Source organism: Puma concolor, chromosome D3 (genome assembly GCF_028749965.1).
Source record: "Puma concolor isolate L17-30 chromosome D3, mPumCon1.1.hap2, whole genome shotgun sequence".
NCBI lineage: Eukaryota > Metazoa > Chordata > Mammalia > Carnivora > Felidae > Puma > Puma concolor.
Genome location: NC_141678.1, coordinates 7,852,464 through 7,863,119, shown reverse-complemented (window position 1 = coordinate 7,863,119; position 10,656 = coordinate 7,852,464). Strand labels below are relative to the sequence as shown.

Below are 10,656 nucleotides of genomic sequence, written 5' to 3'. Positions count from 1 at the left end.
GGGGGAGGGTCAGAGAGAGGGAGACACAGAATCCGAAACGGGCTCCAGGCTCTGAGCTGTCAGCACAGAGCCCGACGCGGGGCTTGAACTCACGGACCGCGAGATCATGACCTGAGCCAAAGTCAGCCGCTTAACTGACTGAGCCACCCAGGCGCCCCTCGAGTCAGTCCTTCTATTCATTACTCAATGCTCACCGTGATAAATGTAGTTACCATTGGGGCGCCTCTCCCCCTCTTCCCTGGCTCACGCTCTCTCCTCCTCTCTCAAAAAAATAAAATAGGTAGGGGCGCCTGGGTGGCGCAGTCGGTTAAGCGTCCGACTTCAGCCAGGTCACGATCTCGCGGTCCGTGAGTTCGAGCCCCGCGTCAGGCTCTGGGCTGATGGCTCGGAGCTTGGAGCCTGTTTCCGATGCTGTATCTCCCTCTCTCTCAGCCCCTCCCCCGTTCATGCTCTGTTTCTCTCTGTCCCTAAATAAATAAATAAATAAATAAATAAATAAATAAATAAATAAAATAGGTAATAAATAAATTTTTAAAAATGTCCCGAATAGGCAAATCCATAGAAACAAAAAGTACATTAGTGATGGTCAGAGAATGGGGATGAGGGGGAAGAGACTGGCTGCTAAAGATGTGAGGTTTCTTTTTGGGGTGATGAAAATGTTCTGGAATTAGTACTGATGGCTGCACGAGTCTTTGAGTATACTAAAAACCACTGAATTGTGCATTGGTTTTTAAAAAATGTGTATTTATTTTTGGGAGAGAGCGAGCATGAGTGGGGGAGGGTCAGAGAGAGAGGGGGAGACAGTGGGTCCAAAGCAGTTTCTGTGCTGTGACCGCAGCAAGCCCGATGCAGGGCTTGAACCCAGAACCTTGAGATCATGACCTGAGCCAAAGTCAACTGACTGAACCACCCAGGCGCCCCCTGAATTGTGCACTTTAAAGAGTGAATTTTATGGTAAGTGACTCACATCTTAAAACTTGTTATAAATAATGTATGTTTTTGCCTGCTGTGTGCCAAGCACTGTGCCTGGCGCTGGGATTGCAAAAATGAGCAAAGCTAGACAGAGCTCCTACTTACATGTAGTGTATGTCATGTTAAATACTGCATCACACAAAAGATCTTGGAAGATCTTCAAAGGGAGGGCAGTCCTGATTCGTAACACAACACTTCTCAGTTTTTCTGCCTTGTAGCATTGTTGTTATGACAAAACAAGGCTTCAAATCTCCTTTCTCAATGAAAGGAAGTAAAGGTGATGCCTGCCCCCTACACCGTACCGTGAGGGTAACTAACAAGGGAAGAGAGCCCTTGAGTATAGAATGGAAAAGATGAAAGCATCACATTACAAAGATGTTTGATTTTTTTCTGCTTTTTATTTTATTTTGGGAAATTTCAAAAGAAAGAACAAAGGAAGGAGGGAAGGTTTTTACTTGTGAAATCTGCATATAGGAAAATGCAAAAAACATGTATAGCTTAACAAAGAATTATGAATAGTCAATAATATTGGAATAATGTTGTATAGGGACAGATGGTGACTAATTTTTTTTTTTTTTTAGTAGGCTCCACGCCCAACATGGGGCTGGAACTCTCGTCCCTGACATCAAGAGTCGCATGCTTTACTGACTGAGCCAGCCAGGTGCCCTTGTTTATTTGTTTGTTTGTTTGTTTAAAATAAATTTTAAAAATTAAAAAAATTTTTTCAGGTAACTCCACATGCAAAGTGGGGCTCAAACTCACAAACCTGAGATTGAGTCACACACTCCCTTGACTGAGCCAGTTCCTGGTATTGTCCGTCTTTTTGACTTTAGCCATCCTAGTGGGTGTTAAATGGTATCTCATCATTTGACTTTTATTCATAATGACTGTAATAATGTTGAACTCAGTAGATATTTGTTAAATGCAGGGATAATCATGGAAATTTCCAGTTTAAGTAGCTGCATCAAATTTTTACACTGGTTTTTTAAATTAGTACTTGAATTGTTTTCTTATTACAAAAGTAGTACATGCTGAAATGACGATCGAAATAGTGGTTACCTTTGTGGGGAGGGAGGGAGAAAGTTATGCATGATCAGGGAAGAGGAGGGGCGCCTGGGTGGCGTAGTCGGTTAAGCGTCCGACTTCAGCCAGGTCACCATCTCGCGGTCCGTGAGTTCGAGCCCTGCGTCGGGCTCTGGGCTGATGGCTCAGAGCCTGGAGCCTGCTTCCGATTCTGTGTCTCCCTCTCTCTCTGCCCCTCCCCCGTTCATGCTCTGTCTCTCTCTGTCCCAAAAATAAAATTAAAAACGTTGAAAAAAAAAAAATGATCAGGGAAGAGGAACATGGGGTTATCCAGGTGATGGCAATCTTATTCTTGATGTCGGTCTTAGTTGCACAGATTATATTTATGATTATTATTTAAACTATATACAAAAATATATATGCACTTTTCTGAATATATGTCACAATAAAAAAATGTTCTCAGTGTTGAAAATTTGGAATCAGTATTTTGTTTTATTAAAGATGAAGAGCACTGAAATATTTCTACCACGTAAGCTTTGGGAATGATAGTTTTTTAGGTGGGAGGAAAAGGAATATCTGTTAAATCTTGGTTAAACAAACTTTTTGCCTTTTGTTGGAAGAAACAAATTCTGAGAAGTCACCAGCAGGTGGTGCAATGAAACAAGAGTTACAGCCTAAAAAGCAAACCAAAACAAAAACATGAAAAGCAGCCAACACTCCACTTGGTCACTGGAAAACATTTTTTTTTTTGCGAATTTCCTACTATCTACAATCTTCCTCCAGTATCTGCCATCATGCAAAAGAATCTGATACTTACGGTTTCACTGGGGAACTGTCAGACCTGATTCTTCAAATGCTTTGAACAAAGAGAAAAACATAGACACTGAGTGATTTCTATCGTTTGTTTCTACTGAGGGTCTTCAAAAGAATAGGATCGGCTGGGACTCATATAGGGCTTTTGTGTCTGCAAAAAATAATAGTAATAAATACATTCCTCAAATATTCTTAGGTGGCTTTCGGCTTTCGAGGTGAATTAGGAAGTGTTCAGTTTCTAAACCTTTATCAAGCACTTCTTTCCACTTATCTCTGGTTGATAACAGCCATTGGAGGTTGGGGAAAATTTCACTAGAAAATTAGTAATAGAAAGTATAAAGAGAAAAAACACATTTTAATCTGGAGACTAAGCCAAAAAAGGGATCACCTTGGTCATCATACCTTTCATCAGGATACATTTTTTAGGGTGCCTGGGTGGTTCAGTCGGTTAAGTGGCTGACTTCGGCTCAGGTCATGATCTTGCAGTTTGTGAGTTCAAGCCCTGCATCGGGCTCTGTGCTGACAGCTCAGAGCCTGGAGTCTGCCTCAGATTCTGTGTCTTCCTCTCTCTCTGCCCCTCCCCCTGCTCACACTCTGTCTCTCTCAAAAATAAGTAAACATTAAAATTAAAAAAAATTTTTTTAATGATTATTTATTTTTGAGACAGAGAGAGACAGAGCATGAGCAGGGGAGGGGCAGAGAGAGGGAGACACAGAATCCCGGGCAGGCCCCAGGCTCTGGGCTGTCAGCACAGCCCAACGTGGGGCTTGAACTCACAAATTGCGAGATCATGACCTGAGCTGAAGTTGGACACTTAACTGACTGAGCCACCCAGGTGCCCTGAGGAGAATGTTCTCGATTATGGGAAATGCTCACTAACATATTCAGGAGTGATAGGGCAAAGCAAAGCAGCAAAGCAGATCAGCAATCTAAAATGGGCCTGGAAAAAAAGTTCTTTGTACTGTACTTGCAGCTTTTCTTTAAGTTTGAGATTGTTGAATAAGTTAAAACATTTTTATATAGAAGTATAATCAACTCACAGAAAGGGAGAAAATATTTGCAATTGTGTATATAAGGGACTTGTATCCAGAATATATAAAGAACCCTTACAAGTCAACAATAAAAAGGGAAATAATCCCATTTTAAAATGAGCAAAAGATTAGAACAGACATTTCTCCAAAAGAAGATATACTAGCGGTCCACAAACACATGAAAAGACACTCAACATTTTTAGTGATTAGGAAAACACAAAATCAAAGCCACAGTGAGATACACTTCACACAAAACTGCAAGGATGACTAAAATGACAGTCAATAACAAGTGTTGACAAGGATGTAGAGAAATTGGAGTCTTTGTGCATTGCCAGTGAGGGTGTGAAATGGTGGGGCACCTTTGGAAAAAGGTTTGGCCGTGCTTCAAAATGTTAAAAGCAATTACCATCTGACTCAGCAATTCCACTCCTTGGTGATACCAAGAGAAGAGACAAGACCTGGGGCGCCTGGGTGGCTCTGTCGGTTAAGCGTCTGACTTTGGATCAGGTCATGATCTCATGGTTCATGAGTTCCAGCCCTGAGTCGGGCTCCACACTATCAGTGCTTGGGAGTCTCTCCCTCTCTCTCTCTGCCCCTCCCCTGCATGCACTCGCTCCCTCTCTGCCTCCCTCTCTCTCAAAAAAACTTTAAAGTGTGGCCTAGTCAAGTTGACATATGAAATTAACCATCACAATATCTCAATAAAGCTATTGTTAAAACAATATATAGGGGCACCTGGCTGGCTCAGTTGGTGGAGCATGTGACTCTTGATCTTGGGGTTGTGAATTTGAGTCCCACGCTGGGTGTAGAGATTACTTAAAAACAACAAGAACAACAATATATACTATTCAAAACTGTCAAGGTCCTGAAAACCAAGGAAGCACTGAGTTACTATCACAGAGGAGAGGAGACTCTGGAGACACGATGCCTAAATTCAACGTCAGGTTGAATTCTGGAACAGGAAAAGGACATCAATGGAAAAACTGGAAAAATCTGAACAAAGTCTGGGATTTAGTTTATAATAATTGCCTGTGTTAATTTCTTGGTTTTGATAAAGCTGCCATGGTTATGTAAATTGTCAGCAAGAGGGAAAACTGAGTGAAGAGTACATAGGAACTCTCTGTACTATCTTTGCAGCTTTGCAAATCTAAGATTATACCAAAATAAAATGCTTACTTTTAAATTTATTTTTTATTTATTTTTTAATGTTTAATTTTTTAAAAAACCCAAATCTATAGTCAGTAATTTCTGGTACTTACATAGTGTTGGGCACTTTATGTCAATGCATTAATCCTCACAACAGTCCTAAGAGAGCAACCCCCAGTTCATAGAGAAAATGAATTATGGACTCAGGGTCATGCATCTGGCAAATGCGAGAGCTGGAATTTGAACTCATGTTTGTCTGGCTGGGCCAAATAAATCACACCCCCATCAAGCCCCAGGACTTTTAGCCCTAGGTAGGTCCAGTAATGCAAATAACTGAATAAGGACAGAAAGGGTATTTTGATACCTGAAGAGTAAATATTAAATAAATGTAATTTAATACTCATGTTTGCTGTTTCATTATAAACCTGTGAACAGAAAGATAGGGGCTTAAAATTTATCAAACAGTGAAAAAGATTTCAGGAAAAAAAATCCCATCAATTTATGTGATCAAGTGTTTCTCTTACACTAAATTCACCCAGTCTTTTTTAGGGTGCACAAATGACCATGTGCCTTTAATCAGTATATACACATTATTTTGGGCTCTACTTTTTTTTTTTTTTTAAGGTTTATTTTTGAGAGAGAGAGAGAGAGAGCACAAGCTGGGGAGGGGCAGAGAGAGAGAGGGAGACACAGAATCCAAAGCGGGCTCCAGGCTCTGAGCTGTCAGCACAGAGCCCGATGAGGGTGTCAAACTCACAAACCATGAGATCTGAGCCGAAGTTGGACACTTAACTGACTGAGCCACCCAGGCGCCCCTGGGATATACTTTTTTACTTATCACGATTTAATATACTTGTTTATAGGCATTCATTTAGTCCCATAGCGATCATCTCAATAGCTATATATTATTGCATGAACTAGACTATAGCTTACTTCACCGTTTCTCTGTTGTGGGGCATTTGGGATGTTTCCAGTGCGTGGATGATCTAAAAAGTGCTGCTATAAACATCTTTGCACAAGTTGCTTGTTAAAATCTTTGGGACTATTTTGAGCAAGGGCATTTGTGGGAAGCAGATGAAGGAAAAGTCCCTGGAATTTTCAGTTCTCCTTGGACTTTTTTTAGAATTAGCTCTTGGCGTCTTGTAATGTGTACATAACACAGCTACCAGTAGCTGGATGATCTTGGGTAAGTTCCTTCACCTCTCTGCAACTTGGACACTTGCTATTTAAAATGTCCTTGGACCAGTGACATTGGCTGGGAGCTCGTAGAATTACAGGACCTCTGGCCCTTCCTAGAGCCTACTGAATCAGAATCTGCATTTAACGAGATTTTCAAAAGGTAGTTCTTGGTCATATCAAAAGTTGAAGAAACTGGGGTGCCTGTGTGTCTCAGTCAGTTAAACATCTGACTCTTGGTTTCGGCTCAGGTCATGATCTCATGGTTCCTGAGATCAAGCTCTGAACTGGTTGTATGCTGACAGCATGGAGACTGCTTGGGATTCTCTCCCTCTCTCTCTCTCTGTCCTTCCCCCACTCATGAATTCTCTCTCTCTCTCAAAATAAATAACTTTTTTTTTTAAGTTGGAGAAACTATGCCTTAGAATATTTACCTGTCAAACAGGGAGAATAGAGGTCCTTCCTCAAGCTGTTGTGAAGACTTAATGCATTAAGGCATATACATAAAGTGTATACAAGAGCACTAGACACATAGTGCTTTCTATGCGTTTGCTACTTTTTTTTTTTAAACACTTCCTCTTCTGGGCACCTGGGTGGCTCAGTCGGTTAAGCGTCCGACTTCGGCTCAGGTCACGATCTCACGGTTCGTGAGTTCGAGCCCCTCATCGGGCTCTGTGCTGATGGCTCAGAGCCTGGAGCCTGCTTCGGATTCTGTGTCTCCCTTTCTCTCTGCCCCTCCCCTGTTCATGCTCTGTCTCTCTCTGTCTCAAAAATAAATAAAACATTAAAAAAAATAAACACTTCCTCTTCTTTTTTTTTTTTTTTAACCTTTATTTATTATTGAGAGACAGAGAGAGACAGAGCATGAGCAGGGGAGGGGCAGAGAGAGGAGGAGGCACAGAATCCAAAGCAGGCTCCAGGCTCCGAGCTGTCAGCACAGAGCCCGATGTGGGGCTCGAACTCACAAACTGTGAGATCATGACCCGAGCCAAAGTCAGACGCTTAACCGACTGAGCCACCCAGGTGCCCCTGTGTTTGCTACTTTTATGGCTCTTCCCAGCTGGTTGTACAATGTCTCAGACTGCCAGGTTCCTAAGTAGAGTGTCTTAAAGAGAACAAATAGAGATTTCCCCTTGGTGGCGTGGGCAGGGATGAGGAGGATAACACACTTTCTCACCCCTCATGATCAAAGTCCATAAGTAGAGCCAGATCCAATTCCAAGGAACTGACAAGTGAATCTGAAAGCACTTTGGGTAGGAACCAGGACAGAGTGGCAGTCGGGTAAGATCTGATACTTCTGGCACCCACTGGCTACACCGAGTGGGGTGGCCAGCCCCTGCCATCTACAAAAGGGCTCGTGAATAATGCATTCTGAGTCCTGACCCCACAGAGAAAACAGTCGCTTAGATTTGCAGCCTGACCGCTGGCCAGCCTGCAGATAAGGTGCACCTGCCCAGATTCCCTGGCGAGCAGAAACCAGCCTCTCCTGCCCACAGGCAGCCTGGGGCAGGTGGACCTGCTTGGATTGAGTCGCTGCAAGCCGAAGTGAAAGGGCATCTTCCCCAATTCTCTGCTTGGTGACACTTTACTCATCCTTCAAGGCCCTATGTTTCCTTTTTGATTCCACTAATCCCAATTAAATAAACCTTTTTCCGTTTTTTTTTTTTTTTCACCATTTAAGTGATTTATATGGTTTTGCAATCCTCATGACATATTATATCGGGAGTCCCAAATTCAAATGTCTGAGGACTACAGTTTACAAAAATACGTGAAGTAGTCGGGGCAATATAGTTGAGCATGGTGAGGACTGTGGCCACTGGCCAGCCCATTGTGAAGGAGATATCTTTATTCTGTTCCAGCCCATTACCATGCAGGAATGTGAGCCCAACTGGAATGGCCAGATTTCCCCATTTTGCAAAATAAAAGTTAGGATTTTAGGGGTGCTTGACTGGTTCAGTCAGTAGAGTCTGCGACTCTCGATCTTGGGGTTGTAAATTTGAGCCCCAGGTTGGGCGTAGAGATTACTCTAAAAGATTAAATTAAATTTAAAAGTTTTGATTTTAATGTAAAATCATCTTTTTCTTAATTAAAAAAATTACATAAATGTTTATAGTGGTTTTATTCATAATCAGCCCAATCAATAATAGCCAGGCACACGAACAAGACTTGTTTCACCTTTATTGAGAGGCGTTATGAATTGAATTGTGGCTCCCAAAGATATATTGAAGTTCCAACCCTCAAGGATGAGAATATAATTCAAAGTCCATCACTAATTATCTGGGAATCTTAAGTCACACTGTTCTTCAGGCCTTAGTTAAGAATTCCAAACATTTGGAGGCACCTGGGTAGCTCAGTGGGCTAAGCGTCTGACTTTGGCTCAGGTCACGATTTCCTGGTTCATAAGTTTGAGCCCCGTGTGGGGCTCTGTGCTGACAGCTCAGAGCCTGGAGCCTGCTTTGGATTCTGTGTCTCCTCTCTCTGCTCCTCTTCTGCTTGCATTCTGTCTCTCTAAACAATAAATACACATTAAAAAAAAGAATTCCAAATATTTCTCTATGTGTTTATGTGTATATTTCCCATTCGGAGTTCTTAGAGTGGTCTCTGAGCCCCAAAAGTTGAGAGGCTTTGCATCTTTCATGTTTGTTCCTTCAGCGTATATTTATTAAGGGCCTACTATGTGCCAAGCTCTGGGAATACGATGATGACCAAGACAAAGACATGATCCCTGAGATCTCGTGCAGATTATATACCCACGGAGGGATGCATACAACTAACATGGAGACAAACACTTTTATGAAGGAAATAAGACAGGTGACATATGAATCACTGGGAGGAGGCATGAAGCTCTGGATATTCAGGAAAGGTCTTTTTTTCAGAGGTGTTGTTACAGTTTAAATTGTATCCTCCAGAAAGATATGCTGAAGTTCTAATACCCACTACCTCAGAATGTGATGTTATTTGGAAGTGGTCTTTGCAGATGTAATTAGTTAAGCTTAGATGAAGTCATTCTGGAGTGGGATGGACCCTTGAACCTAATAAGATTGGTGTCCTTTAGAGGGGCACCTGGGTGGCTCAGTTCATTGAGCATCTGACTCGTGATTTGGGTTCAGGTCATGATCTCACGATTTGTGAGGTTGAGCCCCGTGTCCGGCTCTGAGCTATCAGCAGAGTTTGGGATTCTCCCTCTCCCTCTCTCTCTGTCCCTCCCCCACTGGCACGCTGTCTCTCAAAAATACGTATTTTTAAAAAATGGTGTCCTTAGGAGAGGACACGCAGGGAAGGTCACGTAACGACAGAGGCAGAGAATGGAGGGATGAACTACAAGGCAAGGAATGCTAAGGACTGAGTGCCACCACAAGCCAGGAAGAAGCAAGGAAAGATTTTACACAGGGTTGGAGCATGTCTTTGCTGACACCTTGATTTCATACTTCTAGCCTCCAGAACTGTGAGAGAATAGATTTCTATTGTTTAAGCCACTCAGTTTGTGGTATCTAAACAGTGCAATTTATGGTAAAAGGCAGCCCTAGGAATTTTTTTAAAATGTTTATTTATTTTGAGAGCGAGGGCGAGTGGGGAGGGGCAGAAAGAGAGGGAGAGAGAATCCCAAGCAGGCTCTGCACTGACAGCAGGGAGCCTGTCTATGGGCTAGATACCATGAACCATGAGATCATGACCCGAGCTGAAATTAAGAGTCCAACGCTTAACAGGCTAAGCTACCCAGGTGCCCTGAATTTTTTTTTCTTTTTTCTTTTGTAATTTAAGTAGGCTGGGAGATCAATGTGGGGCTTGAACTCATAACCCTGAGATCAAGAGTTGCATGCTGTATGGATTGAGTCAGCCACGTGCTGCCGCAGCCCTAGGAAATTAATACAGGTGTCATTGAATTAAGGCTTGAATGATGAGAAAAAGGCAACCATGTGAAGATTTAGAGGGAATGTTCCATGCAAGGGCAGGAAGAGAAGAAACTGGCTGGGAAGTACTGATCCAGGGAGGTGAGATAGGAGATGTGACTGGGAAGTTAGGCAGGGATAGATCTTGTAGGACCATGAAGGGGAGGGGATGCAATTGTGTCATTTGAGCGACAGAAACAGCTGTCAAAAGAGTCACCTAGAGTCTTAGAGGGCAGGAATCTAGGATGAATTAGTTGCAGTAAATAACGACACCGTGAGACGACGGGGCCCTCCTCGGCCTTGCCTGGCGACCTTGTTGGATGGTCAATGTCAGTTCTAGCATTCTGGGCCGTTGGCTTTGGCTCCGGTCAGGCAATGCCAAGAGGTGGTGAGCTTTCACCTCCTCAAAATCTTCCTCCCTCCCGACTCAGTCACCCCAAATAAACACAATCTAAGTAAAATAAGTTTGGCAAATGCAGTTTTAGGACAAGCTCCCTAGCCCCTAGCCCAACTAGGAGAGATTCTGGAAAAGCATAAGCACTCTCAAGGGGGCAGCAACAGACCCGCCAAGACCTGCAGAACTACAGCAGTCCCCCAGCCGGCGC

The 10,656-nt window shown here is 42.9% G+C and overlaps 1 long non-coding RNA gene across 1 annotated transcript; it reads left to right on the top strand.

The window, feature by feature from the left end:
- The first annotated feature begins 164 nt into the window (after positions 1 to 164).
- LOC147575281 (uncharacterized) lies at positions 165 to 2,054 on the top strand. Its single transcript, XR_015242693.1, has 3 exons — positions 165 to 280; positions 517 to 954; positions 1,554 to 2,054. It is a non-coding gene; the product is annotated as an uncharacterized LOC147575281 (long non-coding RNA).
- The last annotated feature ends 8,602 nt before the right edge of the window (positions 2,055 to 10,656 follow it).